Below are 26,138 nucleotides of genomic sequence, written 5' to 3'. Positions count from 1 at the left end.
TTCAAAGGCAGTGATTTTAGAAAATTGAGGACTTCTGCTGTCAGCCACAATGAGGCATCTGTGATTAGTCTTGACTAATAATGTTCTTCTTTCATGAAGAACTATAAAATTAGGGCGCCTGGGTGGCTCAGTTGGTTAAGCGACTGCCTTCGGCTCAGGTCATGATCCTGGAGTCCCGGGATCGAGTCCCGCATCGGGCTCCCTGCTGAACAGGGAGCCTGCTTCTCCCTCTGACCCTCCCCCCTCTCATGCTCTCTCTATCTCATTCTCTCTCTCAAATAAATAAATAAAATCTTTAAAAAACAAAACAAAACAAAACAAAACAATTTAATTTAAAAAAAAAAAAAAGAACTGTAAAATTAGATGAAATGTGTGAGGCAACTGTTTAGAGAAGTTGACTAATAGGCAGTGCAGTACTTTGTTCTTTGAGGGGAGATAAACAGTTGAGATAGGTCTTACATTCACCTTGGTTTTCTGCCCAGAGGTACATTCCCTGGACCAGAAAGTAAGGAGGTAGAGCCAAACGTTAGGTGGCGGTTTTAGTGAACTGAGGAGGCAGGGTTTGTAGTTTGAGGCTTTCACATGGCTAGAATTAGCAGAGCAGAGTACTGAAGAAAAGAGACATGCATGGGAGAAGGCACCTAGAAGTGTGCATGGACGTTCCTCTGTAGGTCACTGTCTGAGGACTTGGTGTGCATCAGCAGGGCAGGACTCCCTGAGGCCTAGCAGAGGTTGGGTGCTGTGGGACCAAGAATCAAAGAAAAATACCAGAGCTGGGAGATGTTGTAATTCTATTGTAGCCTGAGAGAAGATACTTCATTGAACACTTGGGCATTCAGTTGAGACCCCAGAAAAGGTAGCTTTAGGAGTGAGGGCCATGCTCTAGAGGAAGGCCATGGTTTAAGGCCAAGAAGAGAGTCACAATAGACCAGTCCTCACAAGGAAAGGATAAAGGGGATCTCTTAGTAATATAATTGCCTGCTAGAACAAAACTCTTAAGGAAGACAGTACAATGTAGATACCCTAAATGTATCATTCAGTATCCAGCATACAGTAAAAAACTACTGGACACATGAAGAGCAGACCCATCAACAAGAAAAAAGCAATCAATAGAAACAGACCCTGAATTACCCTAGACATTAGAATTAGAAGATATGGTTTTAAAAGAGCTGTGATTAATACGCCTAAGGATTTAAAGGGCATAAAATGGATGACATAAAATGAATGAAAAGATGGGACATTTCAGATAAATAAATGTGAAATATAAAAAAGAACCAAATGGACATTCTATAACTGCAAAGAATAATTTCTGAAATGAAAAATTCACTTAATGGCCTTTACAGGAAATTACAGACTATAGAAAGAGTCAGTAAACATAAGACAGATCAAGAGAAATGATCTAATCTGAAGAACAGAGGGGAAAAGGAAAAAAAAATTTCAGAGACATATGGGACAAAAGCAAGCAGTCTAATATTTGTATAATTGGAGTCTCAGAAAAGAGGAGAGAATGTGTCAGAAAGAAGTATTTTAAGAAATAATGGCCTGAAGTTCCTAACTTTGGGAGACACATCAACCTATAAGTTTAAGATGTTTAGCAAATCAAATCAGGATACATACAAAGAAAGCCACACCCAGGCATGTCATAGCCAAACTGCTAAAATATAAAGGTAAAGAGAAAAGCTGTCAGAGGAGGGGAAAAAAATCACATTCTATACAAGAAACAATGATAAGAATTATTTTAGTCTTCGAAACAAAAGCTATTAAAACCAGAAGACAATGGAATGATATGCAGAAAGAAATGCAGAATGAAAAAAATACATCAACCTAGATTTCTGTGTCCAGTGAATATAGAATTACAATTGACTCTTGAACAATACAAGGATTAGGGGTGTTGACTCCAGTGCAGTTGAAAATCTACATGTAAGTTTTGACTCCCCCCCCCACCAAATTAACTACTGAGAGCCTACTGTAACCAGCTTACCTATAACATAATCAGTAGATTAACACATACTTTGTATGTTACATGTATTATATACTACATTCTTACAATAAAATAAGCTAGAAAAAAAGATGTGATTAAGAAAATCATAAGAAAAGAAAATACATTTACAGTACTGTACTGTATTTATAAAAAAGTCCACATATAAGTGAACCCACACAGTCCAAATCCAAGTTGTTCAAGGGTCAACTGTATTTCAAAAATGAATGTGAAATGAAGATGCTTTCAGATAAACAAAATCTAAGAAAATGTACTGCCAGCCAACCTGCACTACAAGAAATGCTAAAGGTAGTTCTTCAGGCTAAAGGGAAGTGATACCAAATGGTAATTTGGTTCTATAGGAAATAATGAAGAACATTAGAAATGGTAAATATGCAGATTAATATATGTTTTTTTAAAACCCTGTTTTTATTTTCTCTTATAATTTCTTAAAGGATAACTTAATGTTTAAAGCAATAGTAATAACATTGTACTGTGGGGTTTATAATATATGTAGAAGTAAAACATGTGATAGCAATAGCACAGTGCACAAGGGAGTAGTAAATACAACTACATTGTTGTAAGATTCTTCTATGTTATGTGAAATGGTATTATATTAATAAAATAGGAGGCATGTTGATAAGATAAGGAGGCATGTTGTTAGTCCTAAGGCAAACACACACACACACACTACAAAGAGGTATAATTAAAAAGGCAACAATGGTAGTAAGATGGATCTAGAAGATATTCATTTTAACAGAAAGAAGGAAGACAAGGTAGTATAGGGAAAAAATAGTACAAATATTAAATGAAGAGCCATATGCTAAATTTAAAACCTAACCATATCATTACATCAAATGTTAATGGACTTAATACCCCAATTGAAAGTCACAGATTATCAGTGTGAATAAAAAAATAAGACCTAACTATATGCTGACCACAACACATGCCCTTTAAATATGAAGACACAAAGAGTTGAAAGTAAAAAGAATGAAAAATATATACCATGCAAACATTAATTTTTAGAAAGTCAATGTGGCTTTATTAATCAAAATAAACTTTAAGACAGGAAGGTTTACCAAAAAAAAAGAGGGACATTTCATAATGATAAAGGGCTCAATTCATCAAGGACATATAATAATAACAAATGTTTACATAACTAACTACAGAGCCTCAAAATATAGGAAGCAAGGACAGCTTTTATTCCCCCAACATTATATTCTAAAAACATTAAACATATAGAAAAATTGAAAAAAATTTACAATGAGCTCCCTATATACCCAAACCTGGAGTCTGCCATTAGCATCCTACTGTGCTTGCTTTATTACATTTCTATCTGTTCCTCCTTCTTTCTGTCCATCAGTTCAAGTACAGTGGTTTTGGAACTGCTCTGTGAAGCTCTAGGGAGAGAGAGAGAGAGAGAGAGAATGTCTGTTTTAGAGGAGGCCAGTGCTCTGTGAATACTACTCTCCATTTGACCAGGGAATTTATGCTTTTATCTTTTATTCTTTTTTATATGTTGGGCTTCCATTTAGATTTTACCTGATGATATAGTTTTGTGGCTAAAAGAAAATTTTTGACAGAGGACTCTACCCTCCCAATCTAGTTTAGCATAAACCAGAAAGTAGACAATGTGTTTTTTGATAACTCTGAGTGGGTATAGCCATTTTGGGTGGCTTTTGCTAAGACAAGGACCATCCTTTATTGTGAATTCCCTTCAGGTCCAGGCCCATAGCAAGAAGTCAGTATACCTTGTAGGATGAATGCAGGTAGAAAAACTGTATATTCTGAAGAATATTGTATTTTATGGACCCACTGTGGGAATATGACACAAGTTGGACAGTTCTCCCCTGGCAGTCACTGTGTTAATTACCAACTAATAATGAGACTATTTTACTTTCAGAATTCCCTAAGACCATTTATTAAATAGAACACAGACATAAATTACCCCTGCTTAATCCACCTTTTACTGTACTGACATCCCCTAACTCAGAAATGCCAACATTGAAGCATTGTTTGCTTTTAAATTAAACAGATAAAGTTTGAAGAGAATTTCAGAGTCTAAGAGGTGATATCTAATATGCTGTAAATACCAAGACTTATTTTTCTTCTGAGACCATTCCTAAAAGAGGGAAGTCCTTGATAGCTCATTTCATGTTTTGTGAAGTTCTATTTCAACTGGTCACATTTGCCAGGAGGACCCTGTATATGCAGTGTAACCAGTAATGGAAAATCTTCTACACAGAACGTGCTCAGAAGACTTGATGAGCTCAAGAAATTGCCTTATCCTTGGGGATACACTGTCTATATCTGTGTCCCCACTCTAAAGACAAGCGGCACTAAGAAATAAAGAAGGAAGGTTGTCTTAAGGCCGCAATGAAACACAATGAGGTCTTCAGTGTTTAAGAAAAGTGCCTCATTCATTCCATTCCTGCCTCCAAAAGCTGAGCAGCATGTGTCTAGGCTGAGTTTTCTACTCCGGGAAGACTTATTTTTTACTTAACAAGAATGCATTCGAGTTGGAATAATTTTAGTCTCTCTCACACCATACCCTAAAATTAATTTCAGCTTGATTAAAACAATAAATATATAAAATCAAGCATTAGAAAACCAGAATAGAAATGAGTATCCCAACTACAATGAGAGAGAATCTTATAAACTTAAGGTAAAAACATAAAAGAGTAATAGATTTGACTTCATTAAAAATTAAAACTTCTGTTTGTTGAAAACCAAAAACCAAAATGGAGATAAGTATGTGCAGCAAATATGAGAGACGAGTGCCTGGGGATCTTAAAAGACCGAGAGTACAAAACAATTGATAACAATGAATGATTCCAGTAGTTAAATGGGAGGTCAGTCATCAGGCCTATTCCATTTGAAAGCCCTCATTTCCAATCCTTTCCTGCTCGATGGGAGAATTAAATTGCCCAGGGTCTCTTGTTGCTTGCTATCCCATCACTCCAGCTCCAGCTGGCCTTACATTTTGTTGCATTCCCTGCCTGAGGCCTTCTATCTCTTACATGCAATCTTTAGTGATGCTTCTATGAGTTCTAAAAACTTGGAGTTTCCTAGCAATATTGTTCTGTACCATTTGTTATTAGGCATCAGTGTTTCATACTCATCTTTTATTGGGGGTATGGTGGTTTCATTTTGAGAAAGAAAATGTGACATGTTCCTCTTTTTGAATTCCTGCCTTCTCTGGAAGATTGAATGCTTGAAGTGTGTTTGTGTGTGTGTGTGTGTGTGTGTGTGTGAGTGTGTGTGTGTTCAAGAGTATAGGCTAGAGGGGAATAATATAGGAAGTGATGGTGGGGAAGTGTGCCCCAGCATTACCACATTTTCTCATCTGCTGGAAGCAGAAAAATGAGTGTGGTAATCTCAGGGAGTTTATGACCAAGTGGGCATATATTCTGAGCCATGTTTTAGTACATCACATTGAGCAAGATTCTCATGATTACTCCTGTGTCCATTTATAGAGATGGGCACTTATCAGCCATATTTACATTCTGCCAACAACCTCCCTCTTAACAGGAAGGTCTTACTCCATTGTACAGGCCCAAAGAAAATATGAATAAGCATTCATTAATTCATTCATACATTCATTCATAAGAATAAGTCAGGGAAAACTTACCATGTTTAGGTCACCGTATAGTATATAAAGAGAAATTCTCAAGAATTTCAAATCTTAGTTTCTGTAGATATAGTTATATAAACATAAGGTCAAAAAAGGGTTAAGTGCCATAAGAAACTTGAATGGAAGTATACAACTAAAAATATAGTAAACAGAAACTTCTGGACCAACAAAAATGGTGTAGATGCATTTTTTCCCTGCTCTATTACAAAGCACAATTATGAATTCCAGAAATGAAGCAAGAGACAACCAAATAAGGACTCTGAAAGGTGATAAGAAGAATGTGAGCTGGTTTGAGACCCCAGGACTTAAAGAACAGTGTCTAGAGTCCTCCCTCCCCAAAGAAGAAGCCACCCAGCCCAGGTATTTCCCAATGCCCCACCCAGTGACAGGAGAAAGCCCAGGGAGGTTGATTCTTTCCCTGACTGAATGGCAGTCTCTCTGGCAACATCAAACAAGTTTGACACCACTGACAAGGGGATTGATGAATGCCTCACCAAAAATAATTGGCCAGATGAAATGCTCTCCTTCCCCATTGGGCCTGAGACTCTTCTTTCCAACAAGAGATTCTGAGGCTGGCAGGCAGGACAGCAGGAGAGACCCAGTTACAGCAAATGGACTAATCCAGAAAGTAACTTTTTCTGCAGGCCTCAGATGCCCCTCACCTGCCCAGAGACATTGCAGCAAGTAGGCAGACCCAGCAAGGGGGATGCAGCCACAATAAATGGCCAATTCCAGAAAGCCTCTTTGTCCCCTTATTCCTGAAATGCTCGTCTCTTCTCAGAGACACTAAGGCAGCTGGGGATAACAGTACAAGATTCTCACCACATCCCTCTCCCTTCGAGAGACACCTAAGGCCCAGTCTGGGGAAACCTCTTCCACCCCCTGAGGCAGTGAGATGTTGAAGGGACAGTGGGAGTCCTAGTGACAGTAGATAAATAAAGCAGACCAAAATAACATCTCAAAGAGTGTGAAAATTAGAATGCCATTGGAACTACAGCTCATAAAAGTAGCCACATGATTAATTTTACAGGGTTGACTGCCTGCTAAAATAAAAGATTCAATTGGAACCCAGAGTCATCTAGCATAATAGACAAAATATCCAAGATGTAATTTTAAAATCACCCATCATACCAAGAACCAAGAAAATCACAAATAGAATGAGAAGACTATCAACGGATACCAATACCAAGATGAATCAGATGTTAGAATCATCTGACAAGGATTTAAAAGCAGCTGTCATGTAAATAATTCACCACAATCACAAATTCTTCTGATACAAATTTAAAAAATAGGAAATCTTAGAAAATAAATATAAGTTGTGAGACAGAACTGAATGGAAATTATGGAACTGAAAATTACAATAGCAGAAATTAAAAAAAATTGCTGAATATTCTTAATACTAGAGTGGAGATGAGAGATAGAATTATTGAATACAAGGAGAAAACAGTAGAATTTATTCAATGTGAACTATAGAGAGGAAATAGATGGAAAAAGTGAACAGTGCCTCAGGAAGCTGTGAACAATAACAAAAATTCAACATCCATATTATTGGAGTCCAGCAGAAGTGGGTGCTGAAAGAGTGTTTGAAGAAATAATGGCTGAAAACTTTCCTAAATTTGGTGAAATACACAAATGTATAGATCTAAGAAGGGGACTGAAACCCAAACATGCTAGAGAAAAAGAAATCCATGCTTTGGATTTCTTTTAAACTTTCAAAACTGGAATCCAAAGAGGTAAAAATCTTGAAAGCAGTCAGAGAAAAAGAACACATTACCTATAAAGGAATATCAATTCAAATGACAGCTGATTGCTCATCGTATACAATGTAGACCAGAGGGAACTGCCACAACATACTTTGAAGTACTGAAAGAACTATCAACTGTGAATTCCATATCTGGCAAAACTGTCCTTTAGTAATGAAGGAGAAATACAAACATTCTGGGATGAAGGAAAACTAAAAGAAGTTGTTGTTAGCAGACTGACTCTTAAAGATTGGCTAAAGGAAGTTGTTCAAGCAGAAAGGAAAAGATAAAAAATGAAATACTGGAGAATGACAAAGGAAGAAGGAACAATGGAAAGAGATTTATGGATACATACAGTAAACTATTCTTTATGAGATGGTGGAAACAAAAATTATAACACCATCTGATACTCAAGTCAATCATATTTAAAAGTGGGAAAGGTAAAGGGACTTAAGTGGAAGTGAGGTTTTCACATTTTACTCAAAGTCCTAAAATATTGATAATAGTAGATTGTAATAAGTTACATAGTTGATTGTAATGTCTAGAGCAACCATTATGAAAACTATACAAAGAAGTGCATCCAAAACCACTCTAAATAAAGATGGAATTCTAAAAAAAATGTTCAAGTAATCCATAGGAAGGCAAGAAAGGAATGATAACCAGATGAAAGAAATAGAAAACAAGTAATAAGAAGGTAGACTGAAGTGCTAACATATCAATAATGATCTTAAATGTAAGTCATCTCGGGCACCTGGGTGGCTCAGTTGGTTAAGCGACTGCCTTCGGCCCAGGTCATGATCCTGGAGTCCCGGGATCGAGTCCCGCATCGGGCTCCCTGCTCAGCAGGGAGTCTGCTTCTCCCTCTGACCCTCCCCCCTCTCATGCTCTCTCTCTCTATCTCATTCTCTCTCTCAAATAAATAAATAAAATCTTTAAAAAAAAAAATGTAAGTCATCTCTATCACCTATCAAAAGATAGAGATTGATAAAGTGGACAAATAAACAGTCTAACTATATGCTGCTTATGGGCAACTCAGTTCAAAGGCAGAGATTAGGTAAGTCGTAAAACAAAAGGATAGAAAAAGATATATTATGCAAATATTAATTTTTTAGAAAGCCATAGTAGCTATATTAATATGTGATAAAAGTAGTCTTCAGAACAAAGAAAATATTTAAGAAAGATAAAAGCATTGACCATCCTGAAGACTTAATGATCCTAAATATATGCACACCAAACAATAGAGCCTTAAAATACTGGAAGCAAAAACTAATAGAGCTGAAGGAGAAATAGAGACATTGACAATTATAGTTGGAGACTTCAATTTGCCACCTCTCAACAATAATAGAACTACCCTATAGAAAATCAACGAGCATATAGAAGATCTGAATAATACAATCAGCCAATAGTGTCTAATTGACATATAGAACACTCCATCCAACAATAGCAGAATACATATTTTTTCAAGAACCCATTCAACATTCACTAAAATAGACATATCTTGGGCCACACACACACAGAACTTTAACAAAATTTTAAAAATTGAAAGCATGCAGAATGTATTCTCTGACTATGATAAAATCTACTAGAAATCAATTACAAAAAGACAACAGAACGGGCGCGTGGGTGGCTCAGTCAGTTAAGTGTCTGACTCTTGATTTTGGCTCAGGTCATGATCTCAGGGTCCTGAGATCCAGCCCTGTGTTGGCTCTATGCTCAGTGAGGAGTCTGCTTGAGGATTCTTTCTCACTCTGCTCTTTCTCCTACACCTGTGCTTGCTCTCTCTCTCAAATAAATAAATAAATCTTTAAAAAAAAGACAACAGATAAAACTCCAAATGTGAAAATAAAGCAACATACTCATATAGTATCCATAGGTCAAAGAGGAAGTCTTAAAAGACATTTAAAAATACATAGAGCTCAATGAAAATGAAAACACAATATATCAAAATATGTAAGCGGCAACTAAAGCAGTACTGAGAAGGAAATTTATACCACTAAATACTTATGTTAGAAGTGACAAAAGGTCTCAAATTAATAACCGAAGTTCCTACATGAAAGAGGAAGAAAAAGAAAGGAAAATAAGCCAAAGACAAGCAGACAGAAGGAAATGATAAAGGTAAAGGCAGAAATCAATGAAATAGGAAAAAGATAAAGTCAATGAAACAAAAAGCAGCTTAGTCTAAAAAAATAATAAAATTGATAAATGACTGGCAAGGCTGACAGTTAACAAAATTAACAGTATCAGGAAAGAAATAGGGAATACAATACAGATCCTACAGTCATTAAGAGATAGTAAGGTTATTCTATGAACAATTTCATATTCATATATTCAACTACTTAGAAGAAGTAAATCAATGTTTCAAAAACCATAAACTACCTAAACTCAGGCAGGGTGAAATGGACAACTTGAATAGCCCTGAAAGCCATTAAAGAAATTAAATTAGTACTTAAAATTCTTCCCAAAACAAACTCCAGGATTACATGGTTTCACTGGAGAAGTCTACTAAATGTTTAAAAAAGAATTAACATCAATTTTACACAATCTTTTCCAGAAAATAGAAAAGGCAGGAAAACTTCCCAACTCATTTTATGAGGCTAGTAAGATCCTGATACCAAAATAGGATAAAGACACCACACGTACACACACACACACACACGTATACACACACACACACACACACACAAAGGAAGGAAAGATTATTACAGTCCTATATCTCTTGTGAACTTTGACACAGAAATACTAAACAAAATGTTAGCAGATCAAATGCAACAATGTGTAAAAAGAATCCTAAATGGGATTTATTCCAGATATGCAAGGATGGTTTAATACTTTAAAGTGAATCAGTGTAATCCACCATATCAACAAGCTAAATAAGTGAGTTCAGCAAGGGCACAGGATACACAGAAAAATCAATTGCATGTATATATACATAATATTGCTATATGCAGAATCCCAAATTTAAAATGCAGTGCCATTTATGAAAGTTCTACAGAAAATGAAATACTTAGATGTACACTTAACAAAACATGTACAGGATTTGTATTATTAAAATTACAAAATGCTGGTGGAAGAAATCAAAGAAGACCTGAATAAATAAAAAGACTTAAAAGTCTCAACATAGTAAAGATGTCAGTTCTCCCCCAAATGATATGTTTAATGCAATTCCTAACAAAATTCCAGCAAGCTTAGTCTAAAATGTATATGTAAAGATATAGGCCATAACAATCATATACAGCCCAAACAATCATAGCATAAAAAAAATAAAATAATTACTCTATCTAATATTAAAGCTAACTATATAGCTCTATTAGTCAAGTCAATGTGGTACAGCAGAGGACACAGTGGAACAGAATAAAGGACCCAAAAATAGACCCTCATACACATGTTCAAATGATTTTTGACAAAGGTACAAAAGCCATTCAGTGAAGGAAGCCTAGCTTTTCAACAAATGGTGGTGGAGCATTAGACATCCAATTAACATTGGCAAAATAAAATGAACACTGATCTAAACCATATATCTTATTCCCAAATTAACTCAAAATATTTATAGACTTAAATATAAAATTATAAAAATTTTAGAAAAATAAACACAGGAAAAAATTGTTGGGATCTAAAGCTAGATAAGGAGTTCTTAGACTTGGCCCCCAAAGCACAAATCCATAAAAGGAACAATTGATAGATTGGACCTCATTGAAATTAAAATTTTTTCTCCGTGAAAACCCATGTGAAGAAAATGAAAAAACAATCTACAGGCTGGAAGAAGAGATTTACAAACCACATATTTTACAAAGGACTAGTATCTAGAATATATAAAGAACTCCTAAAACTTAACAGTAAAAAAAAAAAACACCACCACCAACAAAAAACCCAAAACAATCCAATTAGAAAATGGACACTGCAAGACATGAGCAGATATTTTACCAAAGAATACATACAGATGGCAAATAAGCACACTAAAAGATGCTTTACATCATTAGCCACCAGAGAATTGCAAATTAAAACCATAATATCAGTACACATCTATCAGAGTGGCTAAAATAAAAAAATAATGACAACACCAATTATTAGTATGCAGAGAAACTGATCAGACATACATTGTTAGTGACAATATAAAATGGCCAGCCACTCTGGAAAAGAATCTGGCAGCTTCTTATAAAACTAAACATGCAACTATCATGTAACTGAGCAATTTCACTCTTGAGCATTTATCTCAGAGAAATGAAAATTCATGTTCACATAAAAACTTGTACATAAATATTCATAGCAACTTTTCTCATAACAGCCAAAATCTGGAAATAGCCCAGATGTTTTTAGCAGATACATGGGTATGATAAACTGTGGTACCCATGGAATTCTACTCAGCAATCAAAAGGAATGAACAATTGGTACAATCAACAACTTAGGTGATTCTCCAGCGAATTATATTGAGTGAAAAAAGTCATCCCAATAAATTACATTCTTTTGGATTCCATTTATATAACACTTTTGAAATGACAAAATTTAGAAATGGAGGATAGATCCATGATTGCCAGAAGTTAGGGATGGAGGTGGGGGTGGGTGGGGGCAAGAGAAAGGTGGGTATGGTAATAAAATCAAAAGATGAGGGATCCTTGTAGTGAGAAAAGTGATGACCCAACACAAGTTATAAAATTGTATAGAACTTAATACACACACACACACACACACACTGAAATGAGTACAAGTAAAACTGGGATTTAGGGAAACTCTGAATAAGATTAGTGTATTGTATCAGTGTCAGTATCCTAGTTGTGCTGTTATACTGTTTTTTCAAAGTGGTACCACTTGGTGAAACTGGATAAAGTATACATGGGATCTCTCTGTATTATATCTTACAAATGCATGTGAATCTATACTTACCTCAAAATAATTTCAATTAAAATTATATATTAAACACTTTCTAAAGATTTATAGATATGTAAATTATATATGTATAATACTTTGAGCCTTTACTACGTGCAGTGCACTGTTCTAATGATTTTATATTAATAACTCCATTTAATCCTCAAAACAACCTTATGAGGTGAGCAGCAGTATTATCCCCATTTTCCAACAAGGAAAGCAAGACACAGTGAGATTAAGCAATCCGTCTAAAGTTACAAGCCTAGTAAGTGTCAGAGCTTGGATTAGAATCCGAGAATCTTTGGCTCCAGTATCCACAGCCCTAACTGATAGGCTATTTTCTCTCTTTACTTGTAACTTACTTGTAACTTAAAGCATTAGGAATAACTTTATGGAGAAAAATGGCATTTTAAGCTTCCTAAAAGGGAAGATTATGATCTGATATATGTAGAGCATTAATTACACTGTACATAGGAGGAACTTAATACATATTTGTTGAATCAATAAGTGACTTGCCTTCTTTAAACCACTAGATGATTCCTTCAGTCACTATCTGCCAGCAGTCCAGGGTTTGCAAAATGAGAAAATGAGGGACCCAGGGCAAGGAGCTCATTTTACTTTATTGCATCATTGAACTTTCTCTCAAATGAGGTCAGTGTTTCCCAAGGGGAATCTGTTGGCCTCCTGGGTGGGACAGTTCTTTTTTGTGTGGAGATAACACACTACAGAACTTTTAGCAACATTTGAATGTTCCCTACATGTCGGACACCACCTCCCCCCCCCCCCCCCCCCCCCCCCCCCCGCCACCTTTCTCATAGCCTAAGCCTATGGGACTTTTTGGGGAAAACTCACAGGGAGGTGAGGGGTGGGGGAAGGTAGAATTTCCACTTCAGGTTTTGAGCACTAGCCAACTTTCTTTCCTTTCTCTCCTTTCCCAGCAAAGAGAAGGTAAGGAGGTGAACTTGAACACAGTTGCAGTGGTACCCGGATTCATTTAGATGCTTGTGACTATACACTTGTCGTTTTGGTCTGTGATGGTGGATGAGCTTCCTAGCCATGAGAACAGGCGGAACAAATCTTTTGCCCCGAAGTAATATAGTGCTTTCACAAAAGCCCAAGTAAAGAGTGAGGCTTGCATAGAAAAATAAAAACAAAAGCAACACAATGATTTGCATTTTAAAAAATGGAAGCATGATGTTGCTTTCCCAGAAATCTAGTTCCAGGAGAGGAATTGTGGGTAAACGGAGAGCCCCCAAATTGTAGAAGAATGCCGTTCAAGGTTAAGAATAGGACTTCAGAGGCCCAACTTTTGTACCCCGCTTGAATTTCAGATGAGATAAAACCAGCCGCTCTGCTAAGTTGCAGTGCAAAAGCTTACATGACTTCTTGTGAAAAGCAATTTATTTTAGATTATAGCACAGCAGCTATCATTTAAACTGCTAGGGATTGTAATTGAGCTCAGAACCAACCTTCTCTGCGAACAGAGGGTGCGATAATAAGTTTACCCAGGCTGTTCTAAATAACATGAATGCCAGCCCTTCAGGACAGATGGGCATGGTAGTCCAAACATGGATCACTAATGTCTTGCCAATCTCAAACAACTAGCCTATTCAAAATTGCATTCTGGGAAATGTACCTTGCTGGGTATTCAAATGTGCACTTGCTGTCCATTTTGGTGCTGTTAATATGAAATGGATAAGAAGCAGCAATCTTGAGGAAATGAGAGAACATGCAGTTAGAACTAGGGAACTTTTGATTTCCATCTTTATCTGGGGTCATGATGGGGCTTGCAGGGAGGTTGTGTGGGGGCAGAATCCAGGATGAAGAGTGCCTCTTGATACTGGATATTTTTTGATTTGATAATGGAGGGAATGTGCTTACCCTCCAAACCCCAGAATGTCATCCTGTTATTAAGTCCTAATGAAAGCTTAATTGTTCTGTTGCGAAAAAAATGATGTGTCTGATTTCCGTCCACTGCATTTGCTCCCTTCTTATTATAAATAAACCCAGTTATATGAAATTTACTGCTCCTCCAGAGTTGTGCAGAGACTCAGAAGACATTTTATCCAGGCTCAAGTATTTCTTCTTGTTTTTAGTAAAAGACAGCTCACAATGCCCTTGCTCTTTTTGTAACTTTCTTTTTTGTTTTGTTTTTTATGAAAGCAATAACTGGCACATAGTTACCAAACAAATACTTTAGAAATACTTACAATGAAAAGTAACCGCTCCCAACTCCACCCTTTCCCCCTCTAGTTGGACCCGCTAAATGCAATGCTGTAACTCATGCCTGGTTTTAGCTCATTATAGCTAGTTGATATTTTATCCATTTTATGTTATCTACTGATTTTCTTCTAAGAAAGAGAAGGATTTAGCTTACTTACATTCGCCTTTTCACGTTCTCCCATTATAATGTGACATTATTTTCAACTTCCATTGTTCTTGCCACTTCTAAACCGAATTTATTGAACTGGAGGGCATTATGCTGAGCGAAATAAGTCAATCAGAGAAAGACATGTATCATATGATATCACTGATATGAGGAATTCTTAATCTCAGGAAACAAACTGAGGGTTGCTGGAGTGGTGGGGGTGGGAGGGATGGGGTGGCTGGGTGATAGACATTGGGGAAGGTATGTGCTATGGTGAGCGCTGTGAATTGTGTAAGACTGTTGAATCATAGACCTGTACCTCTGAAACAAATCATACATTATATGTTAAAAAAAAAAAAAGAAGAAGAAGATAGCAGGATGGGAAGAATAAAGGGGGGGAAATTGGAGGGGGAGACGAACCATGAGAGACTCTGAGAAACAAACTGAGGGTTCTAGAGGGGAGGGAGCTGGGGGGATGGGTTAGCCTGGTGATGGGTATTAAAGAGGGCACGTACTGCATGGAGCACTGGGTGTTATACACAAACAGTGAATCATGGAACACTACATCAAAAACTAATGATGTAATGTATGGTGATTAACATAACATAATAAAATTAAATTAAAAAAAAAACAAACTCCCCCTTACTGGGTCATCAGTTTGGTCAGTATCTCTTACCTCCTCCCCGGGCAGATGAGACACAAGCACTCAAACCCTTTTCTTCAGTATTCTTCCTCTTCTACTTCCCATTCTTAGGCAGCTATACCATTATTTTTGCATTGCCAAGTTTAATTTACATTTGCTGTCACCAGCATGGTCTTTGTGATTTTTCCAAAGTTGAAAATAATGAAAAGGATTTGCATAATTAGGACTTTGTTAAATTATTTACCACAGACCTGAGTGTTCTCTGTGGTTACAGTGTCACATCTCCTGTGATACTCCAAAGAGACTGTGCCCAGAGTCAGGTTCAAATGGATGCTCTTTCTTTGTCATTTTGTCAGAATCATTCCATCTGTTAGTGTGTGTAATGCATATTTCACATCTTTCTTATAAAGTTACTTGTGTTTGTTTCTACTGGGATTTCTGATGTCCTCTTGCCTTTCCTGAGTGTGTGCCTCAGTCAGCAAGGTTTCAAAGCTCAGAATGCACTCTTTGTTCTATTGTTCTCCCTCCTTGTAGATCTCCATTTGCTCTCATTTCCACAGGTTGCTCTGTAGACCTGCTGGATAGAATTAGCTTGAGGTTTGCCCTTTGCACCCAGGGTGAGATTCACTGTTTGCTGGATCCAATGGGCTTTCTGGTTTGTTTGTTTGTTTGTTTTAACTGACTTAATTTTGCTTGTAGTTGATTTTTTACTTACTTAATTTTGCTTATAATTTTCCAAGAAAGGGTGAATGGGAGGTGAACTTTCTGAGTCCTGGCAAGTTTATAATTTTTAAATTTTGTTCCCAAACAGGATTGATAGTTTGGGTATAGACTTTTGTATTGAAAATCATTTTTTACTACGACTTTTTAGCATCCAGCACTGCTGCTGTTAAATCTGATGGTTCTCCCATCCTTACTTCTTTCATAGGCTGCCTTTTTTGTTTGATTTCTTTTCTTTTTAGGAGGCTATCAGGAATTTCTCTTTAACTGCAGTTTTCTGGCACTATGTCTCCTTTGCACTGAGTACATTCCTATACTCTGAAGATTCATGTTTACTTTTAGCTCTGGGAAATTTTCTAATCTAATTTCTTTGATAATTTTCTCCATTCCAGTTTCTTTTTGCTCATTCTGAAACTCCTACTAGTGCATTCTTAGAACTCCTGATATAGCTCATTTTTTTCTCACATATTTGTGTATTTAGTCGATAATCTAGATTTCTCCAACTTTGCCATCAAACTTTGTGTGGAATTTTTAATTTAAGGAATCCTATAATTCCCAGATCTTTCTTGTTATCTGACTGCCCCTTCTAAATATAATTTAAAATTTTTTGTTGTGCTGTTACCAAATCTCCTGAAATCATTCTTGAGGGTATTAAATAGATTTTTCTTTAAAGGTTGTATCTTTTCTCTATGTTGTCTGTTTTCTCAATATCATATTTTCTATTGTTTTGCTTGCTCATGCTCTTTTTTTGTGGTGGCTCTTCTTGGCATATTAAATTCCTGGTGATCTGGGGTTGTGTGTAAAAGAATGAGGCCATAGAAATGCTGTCTACAAACTATTTTTTTTTTTTTTTTTTTTTTTTTTTTAAAGATTTTATTTATTTATTTGAGAGAGAGAGAGCACAAGAGGGGGGAGCGGGAGAGGGAGAAGCAGACTCCCTGCTGAGCAGGGAGCCCGATGCGGGACTCGATCCCGGGACTCCAGGATCATGACCTGAGCCGAAGGCAGTTGCTTAACCAACTGAGCCACCCAGGCGCCCTACAAACTATTTTTAAGTGTAAGGATCTTATAAATGGCCTGCTTAAAGGGTCGAAATTTAGAGTCTGTGGATGGGAATGAAGGGAATCTCAACTTGCCAGAATGAGGTTTAAACACCCATAAGTGCCCTCGTTTTCCCCAGACACTTTTTTTTCTTATTGTCTTGAAGCTTCAAGTCCAGTCCACATGGAGAGCCAGGAGGGAGGGTGGTTGATGTTACATATACTGACCTGTAGGTAATACCCTCTTTCCAGCACTCCCCCCCCCGGCCCCACCTCCACCCACTGTTGTACCCGCTGTTTCTGAAACTTGAGTCTTTCTGGGGTACTGTCAGGCAGCTCTGTTCTCTCCTTTGCTTGAAACCCCCTTTTAGGCTATGGTTTTCTTTGCTATGGTTCATAAGTCAACAGACTCTTATTGAAACCCTTCATCTTCTAATGGCTTCTTCTCATTCTTTTTGTGGTTATGGGTTTTATACCTTTGTGCTCCTTTAGTGTCATTTAGAAAGTACTTTGAGTGGGAAGAGAGGTAATGGGTTTGCTCAGTCTACCAGTGTGAACCAGACACACAGTTTTTAAAAAAGAGAGTTTGTGCTTTCCATATGCCACACACTAGAGAAATACCATGTAGCTCTTCATTTTATTTTCCACAGTTTGTTAATCTGATACTTAGGATCAGCAGTCACAGGAACTTGCACAAACATTTCATTAACTAAATGGAGCCCATACAAAATATACTTGAGAAAACAGTGTGTTCTGCTATTTTCTCTACATCCTGTAACTGATCATGCCAGGAGTTTGTTTTCTTCATGAATTCAGCAAGGTTATATAACTTGTTTAAAAGTTCTGTTTTTTATCATTATGTTGTGTACCTGAAACTGAAGTAACATTATGTGTCAACTGTACTGAAGTTTTTTTTAAAAATCTCTTTATTTTAGTTATCAAAGAAAACATGATTGGATGTCATTAATCAAAATGTGTCATCAGTTAAATTGTGTTCTTCCTCAGTGAAGGGCAAAGATCTGGAGAGTAAGTATGCCCAAACAAAAACAACGTCCAATGAGTATGTGAAACTATTCAATGACAAGAGATTCACATTAAAACTGGTACCTATGTCATCTACAGAATTAACAAAGTTTTTAAAATATGGTAATTACTGAAAAAAAGAAAAACTCCAATACCTTTATACTGTTACATGCTTTTGTTAGGAACAACAATATTTAGTACAATCTTGCAGGTACTTTAAAATGTTTATTATATTGAACTTAGTGATCACCCATTTTAGGAAACTGAAGTTAAGAAAATAATCAGAAATTAAGGTCAAGGTTCATTTCTTAAGATGTTCATTATAGCATTAGTTTGTAATAGAAAAACCCTAAATAACATACATTGAAAAGTTAAATTAAAAAAAAAGTTAAATAAAAATTTGGCACACCCATACCATGGAATACTGTTTGTACTTTAAATTGAAATTTATAAGTAGTTTTTAACGTTCTGATAAAATACTTAGGTATAATTTAGGTGAAAAGACAATCTAGAAATGGCATTATGTATTAAGATCCCAACCATTCAAAAAGAAAAAGAAACCAGAGGGAACCATACTAAAATTTTAACTGCAGTTGCCTCTTGGTTGAATTGTATGAGATGTTGTCTTTTTTTTGCTTATTAACATTTCATTTTATTTTCCAGATGTCTTATAGTGAATATGTCTGATTTTGATAGAAATAAGAAAAAAACTCTTTATGTGCTTCGGGAAGTAAAATTTTAAAAAATGTCCAAAAAGGGGGGGGTACCCTGGGTGGCTCAGTCAGTTAAGCATCTGACTCTTGATTTCGGCTCAGGTCATGATCTCAGGGTCAGGAGCCTGCTTAAGGTTCTCTCTCTCTCTCTCTCCCCTTCCCTCTGCCCCTCCCCCCACCAATTGTCACCAAGTGACCCATCTAGCTTTTCCCCCTGAACTTTTAACCTTTTCTATCACAGAATCAAGAAGGTGTACTGTATAAAATAGTGTATGAAGTGTTTTCCATTATTTAAAGTATCTCTCAGATGCATCTGGAAAAGCTAATTGGTATATTATGTTAGATTTGCTCCTTTTTGCTCTCTTTCTCTCTGTATCTCACACCTGTCTCCAAAGTCTGATTTATGTCAACATTAGCTAAAGAAATATTCAGATTCTCTAGAACACGAAAGTTACAGTTGCATCTTTGAACAGAATTTGAGACAAAGTTGTGAACAGTGGGCTGGGAGTCAGACTCTCAGCTTTAGTCTGGCTCACTGGGTGAAAGAAAAAAAATGAGGATACTGAATTGGATGATTTCTATGGTCCTTCTAGGTCTTTTGCTCTGACTTTGCAAATATCTTCCCCTGGCATAGTCTTGATAAAACCAAGATACAGACATGAGTCAGTGAGAAGCATGTGTTCTCAGCGCATGTTTCTTTGTCAGTTTCTTTGCTTGAAAAAGAGAAATTGACTTCAGGAAGTCACAGTTTTTCATGTTCATTTGGAAGATGAGAAAATAGAACAAGCAGCCCAGCGTAGAAGGCACTGTTCCTGAAGTTTCTAGCTATATTTTAGGTCTGGCAGGGATATTATTTGTCCTCAGAAGCATCCTATGGACTGAGTTTTTCTGACCCACAGAACACAAAGGTAAGGTGAACAAATGATCTGGTTTGGTGCATTTGTTTTCCCTCCTCAATAAAATGTACCAGCCAGTGGAATTTGTGTGGAAACAGAAACCATTTCCAGAGAGGTGCTAGTGCTTTGTGCAATGAAAGCCTCCTGGGTCCTGCTCGGCCTCTGCTTCTTCTGGATATTGCTGCTCTTCCGCCTATCCTTCCCACTTTCAAGAAGATCCAAAGTAGAAATTGCTATGTATTTTTTTCAGATTATAAACGGAATACCTGCCTATGTTATAAAATTAAAATTCAAAATCCAACACCACAGAGAAAAATACTTTTGAAAATTAAATATCACCTGTCATCTTACCACACAGCCATAACCTTGATTAATACGTGGGGATATTTTGTGCCAAACCCCCTGCTTCACCAGTGCATGTGCGTGTGCGTGCACACACACGCACACACACGTACACACACACACAAATTTGATACATCCAATACTGTTGTTATTTTACCTTACAATATGCCGTGCATTGAATTTTACATCATCATCTATAATTGTAACATAGTATTATTACTCTGTATGTGTGAAATATAGTTTACCGAAACCATCCCCTTTAATGGATTTTGTTTGCTTCCAATTTTGGCTCTTAGAAGCAATGCTGCAACAAAGAACCGGGTGTGTATATTTTTGCACCCCTGTTCCATTCTTTCTTTTTTTTTTTTTTTAAAGATTTTATTTATTCATTTGAGACACAGAGATACAGAGAGAGAGGAGAGCATGAGCAGTGGGAGAGGCAGAGGGAGAGGGAGAAGCAGACTCCCTGCTGAGCCAGGACCCTGGGATCATGACCTGAGCTGAAGGCAGACGCTTAACCATCTGAGCCACCCAGGTGCCCCTGTTCCATTATTTCTTAAGCAAATTTTATGAAAATGGAATTCTAATGTCAAAAATATAGAATATATTTTTGTGTTACCCTGTCCTCCACGAATATTGTAGCAGTTTATATCAACGCTGCCATTGCCACAGCTTTCTCCCCCCACCCCCCTTCACCGAGCGCTCCCTCAGGTGTTTGCAGTTGAAGAGAAAGTCAACAGACTGTGCCTGAGAAGACTGGCTCGGTGCAGGGGTGACCTCACTCAGGAAGGCCTGCTTTGGGTGAGCTGGTGGTGGGGGTTCGGATTTCTCCCCTTAGCATTTCATCTCACTTCTTTAGCGCCGGGGGATTGTTTTATTTTTTTGTTTTTGTTTTTTGCTGACTAAGAAAAGCAGTAGGAGTGTTTTGCGTTCACTACTTCACCAAATAGCAGGCGTCCTGGTTTTGACTGCCCGTTACTCGGCAGTGCTTCTGTTCTGACTTCCGGTGTGTAGCTGGTGTTTTCGGCAACAGTCAATGCTCTGTGTTTGTTTTGCGTTAGGCTTCTACCCGCCTCCCAAACGCTGCACCCCGACACCCCCAGGCCTTCGACCTGCTGCACTAGAGCGGGGTGATAAAATACCGTGCCCAATTGTTCTTAAGCCCAGAAAATTTATTTTCCGGAGTTTAAGCTGGCATCATGAGTTGTTAACCCTGTTAGAAAAATGCAAGTTGGATTTATGATCCCCTTACACAGGTAATTGGGCCCTAATTTTAAAATCTGAGCCAATCGATTTGTACTATATTGCATGATAACATAACAGAAGTGCAATTGAGTCCAGGCGATGTGTGACTTTGAGCCTCCAATTATCCAATAAATTAATTTTGGTTCTTTAATAAATGATGCCTAGGTTGACAGCAGCTTGTCGTGGTTCCCTCTGCCTCCCCTACTCTGCAACACTCTCTTCTCTTTCTTCTTCCTACCCATTTTTTCCTCTTTTCTTTCCCAATCCTGCAAGGTTTAGGAATGACTTGTTTCAGAAATCAAACCTTGCATATTAAGACCTTAAAAGGGAATTTCATGCCTCGTCCCTCCCTGTAAACTGTTGACATTTCATTTCAATCCCCAACTCATTCCTGATGGGTCACTATTATGTATTGCCTGCAGGATTGGCTGTTAAGCTACCAGTTACATAAATTGCCTTTGTGGTGTCTGACAGTCTCTCTAGGAGATTCCGTCTGGAATATTGATACTTCCTTGACCTTTCCATGAGGTCCTAGCATAGGCCCTTTTAATAGGCTAGATTTTCCTATCCTTTCTGTGCCTTTTGAGATAATTTCCCCCTTGTATTTATTTTTAGCTGGTTGTATTGTATGTATTTCTGCAAAATATATCAAGTTATTTTTGGGACAAGGGTAGGATATAAATAAATAAGACATACTGCTGAGATCAGTTTCTGGAAGACTTGAGTTATCCAGCAGTCAGAGGCAGTTAATTGGAATCTGTACCTCAAACTTTTCCTTCTTTTGGCAAGCCCTTGTTATTTGGAGTAAGGGGCCGTTTTAAGTGAGACTTTGAGCATTTGTCGGAGAGATCAATGAGGAGAGGGCGAAGGAGGAAGTAGGGTACTGGAAAGAGTCCTCCAGTAAGGGCCTAGGGAACCGGAGTCCCAGCTCATCCTTCTAGGAGGCTCTGGGCAGATCCCTTCCTGGCTCGGATCCTCGGTCCCCTCTTTCGCAACATGGCTTCCTCATTGCTGTAGCCCTTCCTAATTTTAGGAGTTCATAACAAGGGGTGCTAACTTTGGAGAAGACTGTAGCCTCTGCCTCTTTAGTACTCCTTGTGCTGCTTTATGTTATTTACTTTTTAAAGATTTATTTATCCATTTTGAGAGAGAGAGAGAGAGGAGAGAAAGAGAAAGAGAGAGCAAGCAGGGGGTGGGGCAGAGGGAAAGGGAGAGGATCTCAAGCAGCCTCCCTGCTGAGTGGGGAGCCTGATCTGGGGTTCGATCTCACAACCCTGAGATCATGACCTGAGCTGAAATCAAGAGTCAGACGCTTCACCAGCTGAGCCACCCAGGAACCCCCTCTCCTGTGTTGCTTTAAACTTTCATCCTCCCTAAAAACAAACTAAACTGTCTGCTGTGGAGTATTAAAAATACTCAGGTATTGGATAGCTACCCTGAAAGAAATATTGTTTCCTACCTCTTTCTGCAGAAAGTATAGACAGTGGTCCCTTTTCCATGCCTTTCCACACAGGTCTGTTTTCCTGGGAGTTCATAGCTGAAGGTGATTTCTGAGGGGCTCCATGCAGGGTTATGGAAGAAAGACATGAGGTAGCCGGAAAGCTCTGGGGAAAATTCTGTATTGCACTAAACAAAGAGCTCTTGCCATGTCCAGAATCACTTCGTGATCATGTGCAATTCTGAGCTGCTTAGTAAATAAACTAGAGCATCATAATTGCTGAATGATAACATTGCAGTTTTTGTCATACACGATGTGTTCTGGATTACTTCAAGAATACACAGTTTTCTCTGTTTTTCTTTTCTTTTCTGGTAAATTGTTTGGAGTCATGCAGGGAAGAAAGTGTTCTGATTTGAATTAAGGCCAGGTGAAGAGAGTGAAGTCATCAGTTATTTTATGATTTTTTTTTCTCTACCTTTACTCTTACAGCTTTAATTATATGAGTAATTAAGTAGTTTGACCCTACCTTTTAAGGTCATTGGTGAGGTTCTTTTCCTTAAAACAAAACAAAACAAAAAAACACAACAAAACAAAACAAAACAAAACAAAAACTTTTTTCTGATTTCATTTTCTCCAACTCTTTCTATGTTAAAGAAAATTTCCCTCCAAAGATAATCATGTTCGTATTTTTGCAAAGTTCTCTTAAAGCATCTTTAAATGTACTTTTTTGGTTGATTAATTTAGTCATTGTAGATCCTTGAGCACAAAAAGATGAAAAATCCTTGTAAGGAATTGAATCTGCAAGTGTCTTATATTTTATCGTGAATAGATCTAAAATGTTTTATTTTTTGACAGCCCAAGACAAAGGATGATGACTAGACATCTGACTTAACTATTAGAGAATTATTTTCTTCGTCTTAGGGAATTTATGGGATTCTTTCAAATGGATGTGGACAGAAGTAATTAGATGTATACCACTTTTCCCACTTTGTGATTTGAAAATGTCTAAAAATACATATGTATGATTTTTACATCCTTGGCCCTATGTTATTTCTCAATTTAGGATATAAGCATTAGGAACTTACTAATTTATTCTGGTAATTATCTATTCTCTTAGTTGCAAATACTGGTAAGTAATTTTCTTTCAGTAACTCTGAGCCTATTGTTAAAAGCATATTTAAAATCATTCCATTAAAAATGATGATCCAAATTTGGTGAAGTTCTTTCTGACCATCTGGGCTGTTGCAAAAGTTGAAAAATCTAGGACACTATCAGGAATGTCACCAATAGCTAGTAATTTGAGAATAATTTAATGTGAGGAATATGTTGAAAGACTATTTTAAGTCCACGTATTTCAAGTAGGTTTTATTTATTCTAATCTGGGAACATATGAATTGGAAAATTCTCAAGGTAAGCTCTTGATTGTAAAGTCTTTTATAATGATGACCATCCATCCAAATCAGCAGTGATCATCGAGAGTTGGAGATTATTGTTGAATTTGGAGAGAGCTGAGACTCTTATATCACTCTTAAATAGTTGAAGTTGTTATAGAAACTGCATATAAAATATAAACACACATGTACATGTGGAATGAGCAGGATATTAGAATGGATCTCTTCTTGTCTGAGTTTTCATTGAGGTGCCTATGGTATCTATCAAAAGACCAACTATCCCATATGTAGTATGTCATGAGTCTGCCTTATGGCTTTTGAATATTTAAGAGTCAAGAGGGGGTTAGAGAAGAAATTTCTTTGGAGAGAGCTGTGGTCATGCAGTGAGTTGTCACCACCCCCTTGGGAGAAGTGGTGGTGAGTACTGTTTTGTAACCCCAAACCCAGAGAGGTGTCATCAAAAGGACTAATCAGAGAGCTCTGAATTGTGTTTCTTGCAGTTGGAGGACCCAGGAATTTAGAGCAGCCCATGAATCAGTGTCTGACTCAACCTAGGAAATCTAGAAGGGAAAGCAAAGACAGGCTGTCAACTATGTGGGTGGTAGGATGGGTGTGCTGATGCTTGAGAATTGGCCTGCTTTTCCAGGCTTTGTCAGAGCATGAGATATGCGAGTGTTTCCTAGGGACCAGATCCAGACTGCAGAGGACAGAGCCAATGAGGAGTTGTTTTGAATCTAGTCAAGAATTGCAACTGAAGGAGGTCAGGGAACCACAACATATGAGGTCCAAGGGAGATTGCTAGATCCTTGAGGCTCAAGGAGAGGTTCACAAAGAACAACCCAGAGAAGAGTCTAGGTCTAAGAGAAGGACCCTGCAGGGAACCTCTGCATAGTCCGTGCAGACTCCCCCAAAAAACTCAGCATCAGGTATACAGACACAGACAACTCCTTTTTTTTTTTTTTTTTTTTTTTTTTTAAGAGATGGGTGGAGCGGGGCAGAGGGAGAGAGAGAGAGAGAGAGAGAGAGAATTTTTTTTTTAAGTTTTTCTGGGAATAAAGTCTAGGATTTTTTTTTTAAAGATTTTATTTATTTATTTGAGAGAGGGAGAACGAGAGACAGCACGAGTGGGGAGGAGAGGGAGAAGCAGGCTCCCCATGAGCAGGAAGCCTGATGCAGGGCTCAATCCCAGGACCCCAGGATCATGACCTGAGCCAAAGGCAGACACTTGACTGACTGAGCCACCCAGGCGCCCCGAGAGAGAGAGAGACTCTTAAGCAGGCTCCACGCCCAGCATGGAGCCTGATGTGGCACTCGATCTCATGCCCTGAGATCACAACCTGAGCCAAAATCAAGAGTGGGATGCTCAACCGACTGAGCCACCCAGGCGCCTCATACAGACAACTCCTAATATGTACTCATGCACTACAGGCCCATAGAGAGCAAAGCCGACTTGTAACAGAACCAGCACAGGAAGAGTTCTCTTGTCCCTTAATTTTTTCAACCTTGGGAGAATCAGAACATTAGCTAGTAGGGTAAGGGCAGTATGGGGGAGAAGGAGAAGATCACCATGACCATCACCCTATTAGCGGTTTCCATATTGAAGCAGGACTAGGGAAGAGAGTCAACACAAAGGCAAGGACAGATGTTTGCTTAGTACATGTTGTGGCCTTTCTGTTTGTAACTTGAAGTGGTTCCAGGACTGTCTATTACCTGTGAAAAGCAAACTAATGGGCCTGTTAGAGTTTTTTATCCAAGGGCAGAGGAAGATCATTAACACCTAATCAAGTTTAGAGGGACAATGGGCAAGAAAATAAAAATGTTTTATGTTATGAATTATGCTTGTTCAGCATACTTGTTACATAAAGGTGTAACTGTATGTTCATTTCTGAATAGAAATGATATATATATAACTCCTAAGTACATACCCATATATTTAACATATATCAATAAATGTAAGTACCTATTTGGACTAATCAAATCATTTTTTGGTAAAATAATTTGCTTTGGAACTAAAATTAATCAATTTATTTCAAAATGTCAGTATTTCAGTCTGTCAAGTAAGTTATTAAAAATTATTTTTCTCATTTTTTCTTACTATTTTCTCC

General features: G+C 37.6%; 1 protein-coding gene across 1 annotated transcript in view; it reads left to right on the top strand.

Moving 5' to 3' along the window:
- Positions 1 to 26,138, top strand: part of FHIT (fragile histidine triad diadenosine triphosphatase) — a 1,435,811-nt gene that overhangs the window by 515,335 nt on the left and 894,338 nt on the right. The gene's annotated exons all lie outside the window — the stretch shown is intronic.

This window comes from Phoca vitulina, unplaced genomic scaffold, assembly GCF_004348235.1.
Source record: "Phoca vitulina isolate PV1807 unplaced genomic scaffold, GSC_HSeal_1.0 scaffold13, whole genome shotgun sequence".
Lineage (NCBI taxonomy): Eukaryota > Metazoa > Chordata > Mammalia > Carnivora > Phocidae > Phoca > Phoca vitulina.
This window is presented reverse-complemented; position numbering and strand designations above follow the sequence as displayed.